The 14,236-nt window shown below is 38.9% G+C and overlaps 1 protein-coding gene across 1 annotated transcript in view; it reads right to left on the bottom strand.

Moving 5' to 3' along the window:
* Positions 1 to 8,978, bottom strand: part of znf385b (zinc finger protein 385B) — a 68,046-nt gene extending 59,068 nt beyond the window's left edge. Inside the window, exons 1-3 of the mRNA XM_088083516.1 lie at positions 8,905 to 8,978; positions 6,363 to 6,456; positions 5,670 to 5,979 (exon numbers count right to left, since the gene is read on the bottom strand). The gene's annotated coding sequence lies outside the window, so the exon portion shown is untranslated. The remainder of the gene's footprint in view (positions 1 to 5,669; positions 5,980 to 6,362; positions 6,457 to 8,904) is intronic.
* Positions 8,979 to 14,236: the final 5,258 nt, after the last annotated feature.

Raw genomic sequence — 14,236 nt, 5'->3', positions numbered from 1 at the left:
AATGTCCAAACAGGAGAGAGTTAAAATATCTGTCTTTTGATCTGACTGTCTGCCAGAGTGCAAATTTAAAAAGATCATTTACTGTAAGTTGATTACAATAAATATTGATGCAACAGTCACGTCTCTGTTCTTTCAACAGAATGGCAATAAAGCTGTTACGATGAGCTCATTATACCTGCTGTCAATCCCCACACACACACACACACACACACACACACACACACACACACACACACACACACACACACACACACACACACACACACACCTGCACAAAGAGTGAGGCTACATTTAGTACGGAAACAACAGTTTGCCTGTGTGTTATGTGTGTGTTCTCTGCGGGTTTCCAAACTAATCTGTCCTGACGTAACAACATGCTGCTTCTCAATCTGCCCACTGCATGAGTCCTGGCACGCACACGCACACATACACACACACACACACACACACACACACACACACACACACACACACACACACACACACACACACACACACACACACACACACACAAACGCAGTGTTTAGTAATGTTGTCATGCTCTATAAATAGATAACATTGATTTTGTGGAGGAGAACAAGAGACAGTGTGTGTTACAGTAGGATAAATGTACCTTTAACTGTGCAGCTGGACAATGCAAACTAAAACTAGACTGTTAGAGTCGACGTGAAAGCCACGCACCAACCTTGAGTGCAGTCTAACAGTTAGTTAGTGCATCCAAACTATCCTTTGCCCAGTTTACCAGTAGGTTAAAAAAGCCATTCTGTAAAACAACTAATTAGTCTAACAGCAGGTTAGTTCAGTCTGCTGGCTGGTTAGTACGAGTTAACAGCAGGTGATGGTCTAAAAAGTAAAGTCTTGCGTGTTTATGTGTGTATGTGCACGTGTAAATAAGGATTTAGGTCTTGTGTATGTGCAGGTGTGCATCTGTATCTGCTTCTGCATACATGTCAGTTTATTTATGTATATATGGTTATGCATGTTTGTACAGTAACTGAATGCTAAGCATAGTTATGTACCACAGACTGTATAGTAAAGATGGACACAATGATACACACAATACATTTTTCCCAACAATGGTTTCCCACATTTTAGGGCAGTTTTATCACCCTGATGTTTGTTTAAATGTTAATTTTTCTGATGAGTTATGTTTTAATTAGTTATTTGATGCTATAAAAATGAGATTTGATGACATGATTGACAGTTGTGAGTGCCACTAAAGTGTAAAGTGTGCTCGCTATTAATGGCGATTGGACGTGATTTATCGGACAGTGTATGGACGGGAACTCGACCACCGCAAAGATCGCTACTGCGCAGACTCCAAATGATGTCAACAGAGCAAGATGGCAGCAGCTGTATCCGGGTTATTTTAGCTTTAAATTTGCACAGTGGGGTTAAGTGGAGATGCATCATCCATCTTTATGTACAGTCTATGTCACATACATGTACAATATCAGTACTTTCATTATTTTAAACCCACAACTGTATACACATATATGTTCATTTCTGTCACCATGAACTAATAAAAGTACAGTCTTACAGCCGGTTTATACAGTCTAACAGTCAGCCATGGTCCAGTTGTGGGTTTGTCTAGTTAGTGTCTCTGTCTGTATTTCTGTCCTCTGATTAGACGTGCAAAGTAATTGGTAAGTTGTCACATAAATGTACTGGAGTAAGAAGTACAATATTTCCCTCTGAGTTGTGGTGGAGTAGAAAATGGAAATACTAAGGTAAAGTACAAGTAGTTGTACTTACTTTCCACCTGTTAACATAAATTTAATTGTTTTGCCAAATCTATGATGGCGGTAAAGAATTCCACACAAAACTGCTGACTAAAAACTACAAATATTTTATCACTCGACAAGTGATCTGGAAAGCAGACTAAACCACCACACATTTTAAATTTTACAGTAATTAAATTATGTACTATTATGTACTATTATGTAAGAGAGCTTACTAATCAAATTTTTTCCCGAGGGAGGATCTCCCCAGACCCCCCACCGAGGTTTGGCTCCCTGTGTTCAGCTAACTGTGAACGTGTTCCTGCTCCTCCTCGCACTGTCAACTTCCCTCTATTGTTTTAAACAAAATACTTCTGCTTTAATTAAGTTGATTAGTTTTAATTAGACTCACAGAAGCCTGAGACACACAGACTGAAGGTCCAAACAAACAGCTGCAGGAGGAGACACACTGAGAGGACAGCTCTGCTGCTAGGAAAGAAGGAAGGAAGAAAGGTGACGTAAAAAAAAAGGGCGGAGGTCTTTTTATTTCATATGGGACGCCTGGAGAGATGGCAGCACTGAAATCAGTTCCCAGGTCACAAAGTTAAAGAGGGAAAATGGAAAAAGGGAGGAAAATATGAAGGTAAATGAAACAGTTAATTAAAGAAGGAAGGAGGGGAAGGAGGAGGAGGAGGAGGAGAAGGAGGAGGAGGAGGAGGAGCTGCAAGAGAGGAGGTGTTTTAAGGGTAAAGATGAATTCTGTTTCTGGGTGAGCTGTAGGAGGCGCTACAGTCCAGCTGATCAGGTATCATTATAAGACAGATCAACGTGCACACACACGCACACACACACACGCACACGCACACACACACACACACACACACACACACACACACACACACACACACTGTCATACTGTCACCTTTGTGAAAATTAACAACGTCTGCGTGACAGAGAGAGAGAAAGGACATTGGTAGACTTGGATGGTGTGTGTGTGTGTGTGTGTGTGTTTGTGTGTGTATGTGGGCTTTGTAAGGGATTATCTGACAATAATGAAGCATGTTCAATACACGCACAAGATTACACTGTCTGTCCGTCTGTCCGTCTGTCTGCTTTCTCCTTCAACACTCAGTTTTTAAAGTAATCAGGTATATTTTTATGTTTGATTACAGTTTATTTTAAAGATGTCAATAACTAAAAGCTGCAGGTCAAACCAAATCTGTTCCATGTGAAAACAAAAGTGCTGTCTGCTGAATGAAAACAGCTTTGTGAATAAAACATTCACATTTCAATTTGGGGAATAATACAAGAAAAACTGTCAATCAGGTAAGTTGTTCTCTAAAGTACCAAATACAGTTAATTTAATTACAAAACCATATAAATGAATAAGAGTGAGAATAAAAGCACAGACAAGGTCAAAACCACCTCCGAACGTACTGACAAAGAGAGAGAGACAGAAACACGCTGATATCAACTGATCTTCCGATTATTTGTTTTCATTTGCTTCATAAAAAAAACATCACAAGTCCTCTTTAAATGTCTGTTTATGTCTGAACGAGTCCAAAACTCAAAAATATCAAATGTACCACACAAGACACAACAAGCAGCAGATCCTCACGTTTGAGAACCTGGAAGCGTCTAATGTTTGAAATACTACCTGAGAGATGACCTGATTACCATGATAGTTGCAGATTCATTTCCTAAAATCAATCAACTATTTGATTAATCAAAACATTGTGGCATCTCTACGTGGACGCTAAGTACAGAAAAAAAGACTGAGAGAAAAAATACTGAACAACTACAAAAGTTGAACTGGAAACAGACATACAGTACAACTCCAGACATCAAGAGAAACTTTGCCGATTTTTAACCAGCTTCGTATCGTAACAGTGAAATGTGGTAAACTCCAGTGTCCTCATCTCCCTGCTCATTTCTCAGCTCAAATTTCAAAAAATTTATAAAATGTTTACTGGCTCCAGGCTGCTTTGCATGTTCTGTCAAGGAAACAAAAAAAAAGAACTCTGATAGGTTTCTTGATTCTTGCAACGAAAGAGTGCCACTTCTATTAAAGTTAATGGGGTGGACCTGACACTAACGAAAGATATGTTAGGGGCTGATCACACCGAGACGCGTCGCTAGAGAAGCATCGCCAGCAAAACCGTCGTTTCCCTATGGTACAGCGCGCCTGTCGGGCGCTCCTCTCTTGCTGCTGTGTGGCCTGTTTTTTTGGCAGTTTTGGAGAAAACATAAAAGTTAAAATATTTTCAAATATTCTGCTCAAGACGCAGAGTCACACCGCGTGTCAATGTCCCTTTTAGCCACGTGCACACAACCCCACTCCACAGGCTGTCTCTCCAGATGCCCTTCTGTGGCGTTTTTTTGGAGCAGGTGGGCATGACACAATGCGTGTCAGTGTGATCACCCCTTTAGTGTACTGTTTAGCTGTAAAATCAGAAGGTTTGTGACTTGCCACCAAGTTGGATAAACTTTAACAGGAGTACCATCCACCGCCCAAGAACTTTCTCATTTTACAGCTAAACAGTGCACTAAAAAATATATTTCTAAAAACATTTGAGGTGAAAAATAAGCCACACAGTACCAAAATCTTGGGTCAAATTTGACTGTTTGGCTGCTTAGTTTTACAGTTCACAAGCAGTGACTGGCAACTGCGTTAGAGACTTGTCAGCTGATTTGTTGTTGCTGAAAATGCAGTCCGATTGTAGCAAACGCCATTAAAAGCAGTAGGAGGGGAGGAGGGACATGATTTTTATCAGTCACATGTACTTCTTTCAGAATATAATGTGCAATTCATGTCATGTCAGAAGGTCGTACTTTCCAAGTTGGGAAGTTGTTCTTCCGACTTTATTGCGTTCATGTGCTTTTGGGTCAGAAAGTGGGAACAACATGGAGGCTTCATAGACGAGCATTTAAACAAGAGGTTACTTGATTTATCCCACTTTTACTTTTACACATAACAAATTGAAACTGTGCTTAGTACCCTGCCACATCTGTCTGGCAGCTGTAGTTACTGGTTAATTTGAATAGTCTAAATACAAATCAGTTTAGAGCTAAAATACACCACAAATTTAACTGGACCTTTGACGGGAGCATTCATAGACTTGTAGAGATTCATAAAATGTGCCAAATGCAGCAGCGACCTTTACCTAAAATAAATCAAAGGGAACACAACACTCCGATTGTATCGAATTTACACTGGTCTGTTTGTTTTAGGATTGATTTTAAGATTTTACTTATTTTAGGTTTATTTTATTATTATACTGTACCCTATTCCTGAAATTGCACTTCAGTCTAGCAGTGCTCTGTTTTCATTTTAAATTCAATTTAATAATTTTCTTATGTGTAGTATTTTTTGCTTTTTAGAATTTTTCCCGTGTGATGTTTTTATTTTTGTGTGTGTGAGTTGTATTTTTTCTTGTGACTGATTTTTTATTTAAAGTGTAAAGCACTTGGTTGGTTGTGTTAAGTTATATTATTATCACTACTATATTTATTTATTTATTTACTTACTTCTTTTACTTTAGCTGTTCTAAATACTTCCTTCACCACTGTTGAAGTGCAATTTCACTGTATTTCTCTCCACTATTTATATTTTGCTTTATCTTTCACTTGACTACATTTTAAAACATAAACAAGTTAAATGTTGAACTTTTCACTCAAAATCATCTCAAAAATAGGTTATATGTTTCTAGTGTATGTCTGTGCTACTATATTCAAAATAGAAAGACAAAACACAGACAGACGTCAATGAAAACTATGAAAAAACAGGCGAAAAAAACACACAGAAGCAGCCTGAAAGTGATCCGGACAACAACAACAAAACACCGGACAGACGGTCTCCGGTGTTTAAAGGCTGCTGCGCTCCGTTTTATAACCATCAACTAAGAGAGAAAACATAAAAGAAAGAAGAGGAGGAGGAAGGTGACTTACCGGAGGAGGAGGAGGAGGAGGAGGAGGAGGTGATGGATGTACAAAGTAGAGTCCTGTAGGTTAGAAGCGCTGAACTCCGCTCACACACACTCTTTCAGCAGCCGATCAGTCATCAATAATCAATACTGGACGGGTGTCTGTGTCACTCCTGGCTCTGAGTCCGCGCGGGCTTTTTTTTTTTTTTTTGATTGATCAGTCCATCGATCGTCCATCCATCCATCCATCAGGTATCCCGGAGTCTGATCATCAACTCTGTGGGAGCAGCGGAGAGCCGCGCGCTCTGCGCCGCACCGAGAGCACAGCGGCGAGACTGCGCATGCGCCACATAGAGGGAGGGAGGGAGGGAGAGAGAGAGAGAAAGAGAGGGCGAGAGAGAGAGAGAGAGAGAGAGAGAGAGAGAGAGAGAGGATTAAGTTGCATCCAATAAAAAAAAAAAATAATTGGATAATTTTTCAAAGGAAAATGCATATTTAAAACCAGCTTTTCACCTGTGTGTGTGTGTGTGTGTGTGTGTGTGTGTGTGTGTGTGTGTGTGTGAGCAGTAGGTTGATTGACTTGTTTCCAGGTTTTGCTTTTGGTAAATAAAAGCGGATAAAATCTATTTTAAACCGTGCTGGCTGCAGCACAGGTATTGTTCTCAGCAGGGTTCTCTACCTGTGTCTCTCTCTCTCTCTGTATTTACTGTCAACTCACCTGTTCATGACGTCAGGAGGTGTCAGGTGAAAGGATCATTTCGCAGATTCCTGCAGCAGCCAGAGCTGAAACTGTACTTGACGCTCCTGAAAACCTGGTGTTAAACAGTGGTGAAAGAAATAGCTCACTCAGATCTTTTCAGTAAAAGAAGCAATACTATCACGTGAAGTACTCTATTACAAGACCTGCATCAAAATGTACTACAAGGTCCACTGTGTAGAATTTTGGCTTATTGGCAGAAATGGAAAATAATATAATAGGAATCACAATGGCATGTCATAGTATTTAACCTTGGTTTATATTAATTATTACTACTGATTTGTCATACTTGTACATTTTCTGTGCTCTTTTCCTGTGTGCAGCAAAGTGGGAGACATATATGCTGAATTACTCAATGCATAGAGGGAAGTGGTATTGCCAATAAATGGTTACTTAATAATGTTGAAAATGGACATGAAAAGACCAAAAATGTGATAAGTATGTGAATATGTTGTAAACATCTCCTCTGTGTCATATGTTGTATGCTTTATCTCTATGTTGAATAAATAAAAAGTAAAAAAAAAAAAAGAAAAAGAAATATATGGGCATATCAGCCAACATGCTGATTTCTGCCAATATATCAAATATTTTTTATTGACAAAATGAACACATACAAGACATCAACCCTAAGTTGAAGCATTTTATTATTTTTCCGTTTGTGCACAATGAATGAAAAAAATTATATATATGAGAGATGTTAGCTTTTTATAATTTTTAAAAAATTTTTTGCTCACTGAAAGATATTTTTGGCAAACATCTTGTTATTTTTATGTATTTCTTGCATTTATTTTATTAAGCATATATCATATTTTATTATATATGTTCCAAAGAACTATTTTGGGGAGTTTGTCTGACATAATGTCAGAGGTTCTTAAAAAACAAGAAATATATTAATGCTATGCCTGTGTTTATATCTTTATAACATTACAGCAAATAACATATTATGGGCAGGATAATAAAAAAAAAGTAAATAAAGTTTTATTTTATGGAATTAGTTATCGGGCTGTTGGACTACAAAGGTGAAGTAAATTGCATTTTTATCAGTTAATTAACGCCACTTAAAGATTTTTTTAATCACCGGATACTTTATATAAGATTAAACTTACTGCTGTGCTTTACAGCCTTTGTCTGATGTCGCAGAGCATTAAGAAGACAGACAGACAGACACAGACAGACAGTGATGTCAGAGAGCTGAGACATTCCACACTGCTGCTCTGGGAGAGACACATCAGCCTGCCCGTCTCTATCCAAAACTCAGATATGTTGTCGACCTCCCAACAAACTCAAAGCATGATGGGAAACTCGTGGAGCTGAGCCAACTCTCTTAAAGACAAAAAGTCTGCTGATCCTCTGTATGTGTCTTACTACCGAGACATATCACAAAAAGACCAAAACCAACACTGAATTTTCAATAAATCTACCAAAAAGTATCATCTGTGTATCCAAAATCATGTATTCCTCTGAGCCAAAGACCTTTACTGTTGTCTAAAAAACAGTAAACACACATAAGGGAGCCACACTGTTTGCACTGGGTGTCCGCAGTGTTTCTCATTTAATGTGTATTAATCCGCCACTGAAAATAGTCCCCAACAAAAGCACTATTTCCTCCTGTTTGATGTTTGCTAGAAAGTACAGCGAGGAAAGCACTAGGCCTTTTGTAGAAATAAAACTATGTATTTATGCTTTTTTAATATTTATACCTTCAGTAGAAACTAATGACCTTGAGGCTGAGGGTAAAGAAGTCATAAAGATCCTTTAACAAATACAAAGTAGGCGACAGTAAAAGGTCATAAAGCACAGACACTCGACGTGCTTTGCCTGGGGGGCAAATGTTGCGAAATGACAGGAGGCCAGGGGCCAGTTAATAAATAAACATTATAATTAATATGTTAAAAAAATTAACCCGTATATCCGCCATGGGTCAAAGGGATCCTCCCTTGGCACTTTTTTCATATACAAGCTCTATTTTCATGCTTTTTTAATGCCCTCTGGAACATTCAGTACATTAAAACTACAAATAAAATAAATAAATAAATGAATAATTTACAGCAGGAATCAGTTCATTTTCAATGTGAATTAGAAAATCATCATTTTAGCATTTATTTATTCATTTTATCTTTCATGGTATTTGTTGACAATGACCAAATGTTGAATACATGCAGCCTCATCCTTTAAATTCCCACCTAAAAAGTCACTTAACACCAGGCTGAAAGACAAGAGCGTTTTGCTGCGCTCTCTGTGTGAAAGCTTCAAGCCCGTTTCGCCTCCGGGTGCGTTCAAAAGTGTTTTGTTGTACCTGTAACCACGCCCAGCAGTGATGTCAGAGTCCTTGGCTGCATTCAGCCTCGATAAAACATTAATTTAAACGGGAACACGGTGCAGTAAACACCCTGCTGTGTCACACAGGTGCACTGCCCTTTAATACAGCACGGTTTCATTCAATATGTGTTTAAGTGTTGCTGTTGATACCTCTGACACACCCAAAAAAAGAGAGAAAACATACCTTTAAAGCCTGCTGTGCACCCAGACGCCGGAGCAAAACGATCGATACTGTTTTCAGAGTGTCGCTGGAGAACATCACTGCAGCGAGAAGTCAGAAAAAAAACAAGATTTTCAAGGTGTTAAGTTGCTATAATAAATAGATGTAATTTTTTTAATCAACAAATGGCCACTATTTGTATGTGAAACGTGTTCCCATAGTGATGAGTTCACAGAGTTAACCCCTGACTCTCAAGCTCCTTTCTGCAAGACTGTATTTTACATCTTTCAGCACTGAGTTTTATAGCCTGCAGATTCAGTTTCACTTCACTTTCAATGCCCATACATCATTTCTTTAAAAAACAAAAATGCACTAAAAACCCTCTGTTCATTACCTGCTCAGCACCAAATGGACCTTTCTCACAGAAAACATCTTGACTTGTCACAGCAGCAGAAGCACAGGTGAAACTGATATCATTAACACGGGCTCAGTTCCATTTAGTTTCCCAGTAAGCTTTTCAAGAGAGCCAGTATTCAAAATATCAGGGCCCTCTATAAGTGGCACACATGTAATGTTAATGTTACGCTGCCTTCACGTTCTCATTGGAGTCATAGTCCTCCAAAGTCATAATAATTACAGTCATAAGTGGGGAAATTGTGAAATTTCGATGCTACCCGAGTTCCCATGTTTGCATGACGTTTTTAGTGCAGCAGAAATGTTGGAAAATATGGGGAAAATAATATATTTACTTATTTTGTTCCTAGTAGCTATCATTTACTTTTAGTAGTTGCGCACTTTAGTATATGCATCTAAAAGCTGTAATAAGCAAGCAAACTTTTAACTATAATGCATGACAGGCCAGTATACGAGCACTGACATTATTTTATAACACAAGTTGCCGACAACATAAATGCATAAACATGGCGGGCAAAAGGCACCATTGGTCAAACTTTTTTATTGATTCATGTATTAAATATAATTTTTTGATCACACGTAAAGTGTAAAATAGTATTAATGTAAACTGCTGTCTATGTTTTTAAAAGTTCATTTTTAGGTAATCATAATGTCACCTCTTACTTATTTCTGGCAATTTGTGGGACATTTCTTGCCAATTTGGTCGTTGCCTCTTTTCCTTCGTGTTTTCAGAACGATTTTCTCAGGTTTCAAAGGGTCAAATAGCTGGTGAAAGGCGTCTGAAAGCAGCACTAAAAAACTGGTGTTAATCCAGGCTTCAAAGGATTCATGAAAATATTCCACATCTTTTAACATTTTGTAAACATTTCCCCAAAATTCAGCTGCACATATCTGACACTTTTGGAAATTTTGAAGTTGAAACACCACAAGATCAGTGATCCTCCACAGACTGTTAATTTTTTCACTCCTTCGTTTCTCACCTCCACCCTCCTCTCTCTCTCCTCTTCCTCTCAGCTGAGGGCCACGCTGTGGTTTCCCAGAGTTCCTTGCAGCTCCCAGGTCTCAGTGGATCTGTTCCAACATTTGCTGCCACAGCAAACCAATCCAGTTCCTCTGCTCCTCGGGACCTGCAGCCAATCACAGTCCAGCACTGCAACGACCCACTTACACACACACGAACACACACCCCTCTCACCTTGAACGTCACCATCAAGGTTGTGCAAGGATACACAGTGTTGTGTGTGTTTGAGGGCGAAACAGAGAGTGCTGGGAGCCTCTCCAGTAAAACCAGTACTGTGATGATTATGATAAAAACCAGTGGACACACACACACACACTTTGAATGACAGATTTCAATTTACTGCAAACTTTCTGATTTGCTTTCAAAGAAGTGCATCAGTCTGATTTTTTTTAATGGCTGGTTCAATATTTGAGGAAAAAATGCTTCTTCTATTTGAAGAAGAGAATTGGACAAAAAGATCGATTCCACTCACGTCTGTACTATAAACTGTATATAAAGGTATATACAGTCCATGGTCTGCACGCTGGACATAAAGCAGGCTACAGCTGGAGGACAAATAGCTTAGCAAAGCAGAAAGCTTAGAAACTGGGTGACAGATAAACTGGCTCTGTCCACAGATTTAAAAAAACATGCACAAAATTAACATTTGCACATATTTGCCTTCAGTTCACTTCCATTTAATGTGGGCAAAAGGGCAAATAACACAGTTGCTTCCCATTGCAAAGCAAATTTGCATCTTCGTATCACGAGATGTTCAACGTTAACCCCAAAGTCACAGCCTCAACCAGTAGCAAAGAAGTATGCATGATTGACACCACTTTACCGTCACAGGCTGCATTTTCTGAGTGAATCGAGCTACAGGAGACACTGACTGTTGCCTCGTCTAATCAGACGGTCTTGTGTGATATTAATGTAACACTGCCTCCTTCAATAAGCTGAATTACTTAAGGCCTGTGGGTAAGGAAAGCACGGGGATACAAAAATAAAGTCTGTGCACTAGCTGATGCTCCTATGAACATTCATGACCTCCACATGTGACGTTCAGGGACGACACCCTTCTTCCTGTCTGTTGTGAGCAGTTTCATGTAGGAACTATTTTCTTTCTACTGAATTACACCCATCAACTGCATGACCCGTGCCTTTGAATCCTGAAAAGTGTTCTGTAATTAAAATGTAGTATTATTTATATTATTATTGCACTTCATAACAGTGGGTGATGATTGGCCCAAACCAGCAAGTAGGAATGATAAAAGGTAAAATGCTCATTTTGTGTGTATTATATGTGATCTCTAACATGATCAGTGACGGATGTTTCTGGCTCGTGCTGAGAGTCTCACAGTTTACCTGTTTATTAATCTCCTCCTCCGTGATGTGAAGCGCCCTCGACAGTTTGAAGTTGTGACACAACATCGTGTCGGGCGAGATAATCTGGAGCTGTAGAAACCAGGCAGGTGCTGCGTGACAGGTAAAGGTCAGACTTCAGAAACACTGTTGCTCCTGTTGAGGAAATGAGCTGCAGACGTCAACAACACTCTGAGCTGACACCACCAAACAGACTGTTTACTGTAAACAAAAACACTGCTTCCAACAAACCTACATTTTTCAGTTTGAAGTGGTGAAAGCTTAAACTGATGAGCCCGTGTGAGCTGGAACACACCTGCACATACCTGTGGTGCTCAGAGGTCCTGAAGGATTTCACCTGCGGACGTCTGGTTCTGTTGTTCCACGTTAAAGTTGATTTTTGAAGTCACGTTTGCTCTGATGCTACAGTTCTGCTACAGAAGCAGCAAATTCTGTCATGAAAACAGAGCTGGTCAGTTTTATGGTGCTGCGGTCTCATCTGGGACATTTTAGCCCTTCGATACCTGAGCAAATTGGTTTTATTTATTTAAATTAATTCTATAATTTTATATAAAATCATAGTATATAATTATATATATATAGTTAATGTATTAGATTTTTCTCATTTTAAAATAAGTTTCTAATAATCCTCCCCTCTTCTAATAAAATCTATTCAAGGAAATTGTCTTCCTACCTTTTATTAATTTCTTTCAATTAAAAGGAAAAGACAAACAAATTTGCACAGGTTTTAAAGGGCCAGATAGCTTGCGAAAAGCATTTGAATGCAGCAAAAGAAAATCGGTTGCTCTGGGTTTCAAAGGGTTAAACAGCTATTTTAACCTGTTCAACCCTGTAGATCAAACTTTTCTTTCTCTTGAAGAAATAGTTTTGGCATTTTTAACTCTTGGCAACAGAGCTAACAAGCAACTTTTACAAAATGTACAACTATTCCTTTAACTAACAGTTGGGCCAAAATAATAATTGGTTTCATTTACATATTTACTGCAGGTATTCAAATGATTAATAATAATAATAATAATAATTAAAGAGAACTGTCGTTAAACCATCAGGACAAAACGTCAGCTTGTTGTAAACAAGAACTTCCACTGAGAACATCCCAGCTGACCGGAGAACATTTCACTGAAGCAGTCAGAGCTGCAGGAGGAAGAGCTACATCACACTCATCCTCAGTCTGATCTTTAAAGAAGAGCTGCAAAGACGAAGAGCAAACATGAAGACATCAGCTCACAATATAAAGAGACATTTTTCAGAAACAGCTGGTGTCGACTGTATACGACCATCACAAGTTTGGAACCACAGTGAAATTATGATCAGTTATCACTATTATTCATCCATTTTTAAATGAATTCTATTAAATAATAATAACATGAGCGTTCACATTTAACAAACTGTAGTAAATAAATTCAAAAGAGCTGTATACAACAATCAGAGCATATTTGTGATTCAGAATTTGAGCTGGGATTCTCTACATAGACGTAAGCCCGTGACTTGCAGCTAAAAGGCATGTCTTGATAATAGAAATTTAGCAGTTAATACCAGTATCACTGAAATTTCACCTGCACTCACTGGCCACTTTAACAGGTACACCTGTTTAACTGCTTGTTAACGCAAAGATCTAAGCAGCCAATTACATGTCAGCAACTCTGAAATGAAGTTCAAACTGAGCATCACAATGGGCGAGAAAGGTGATTTAAGCGACTTTGAGCGTGGCATGGTCGTTGGTGCCAAACAGATCTGAGTATTTCAGCAACTGCTTCTCTGCTAGGAATTTCATGCACAACCATCTCGAGGGTTTACAGAGAATAATCCGAAAAAGAGAAAATATACAGTGAGCGGAAGTTGTGGTGGAACGGGAGATCCACATCATGGATGTGCAATCAGCAAGTCTGCAGCAACTGCGTGATGCCGTGATTTCAATATGAACCAAAATCTCTGACGAATGTTTCCAGCACCTTGATGAATCTACGCCACAAAAAATTAAGGCAGTTCTGAAGGCAAAAGGAGTCTAACCAAGGGGTATCTAATAAAGTGGCCAGTGAGTGTAATTTAATACTTATGCAAATGTACCTACGGTGATTCCTATATTAAAAACATTTAAATTAGATTTAATTCAAATTATAGGCAGTATAAGCACAGTGCAAAGCGATGGCAATTACCTCGCCAGTTGGATGCACCCACAGGGACTCAGCCGCACTCATTTGCAAAAGCAGGCGGATCGTCTACCACAACAGAGCAGTGAGGTTCAGAGTACAACACACACGGAGGGAGTGTGACTTCTTTCTCTGCTCAGGACGCCATTAATCCACGAAATCTTTACACAGAAAATAGTGGTTTGCAGCTACATTAATGCTCTGAGTGTCACATACAGATCATTTAATTATATGTTACATCAGGGCATGAACACAAGTGTGTGAGCACCTTTGAGGAGCTAACAAAATGTGACTTAAAAAAACAAAAACGTCTATATTGATGCTGGTAACTAGAGAAATGTTCAAAGAGAGTCGCTGAACGCCAACAGCTTCCTGAAACTCCACGGTAAAACAAAATACAGTTGAAACA

This window comes from Plectropomus leopardus, chromosome 10 (assembly GCF_026936395.1).
Source record: "Plectropomus leopardus strain MGB_pleo_1.0 chromosome 10, ASM2693639v1, whole genome shotgun sequence".
Classification (NCBI taxonomy): Eukaryota; Metazoa; Chordata; class Actinopteri; order Perciformes; family Serranidae; genus Plectropomus; species Plectropomus leopardus.
The sequence above is the reverse complement of the archived record's forward strand: the minus strand, read 5'-3'. Positions and strand labels throughout refer to the sequence as shown.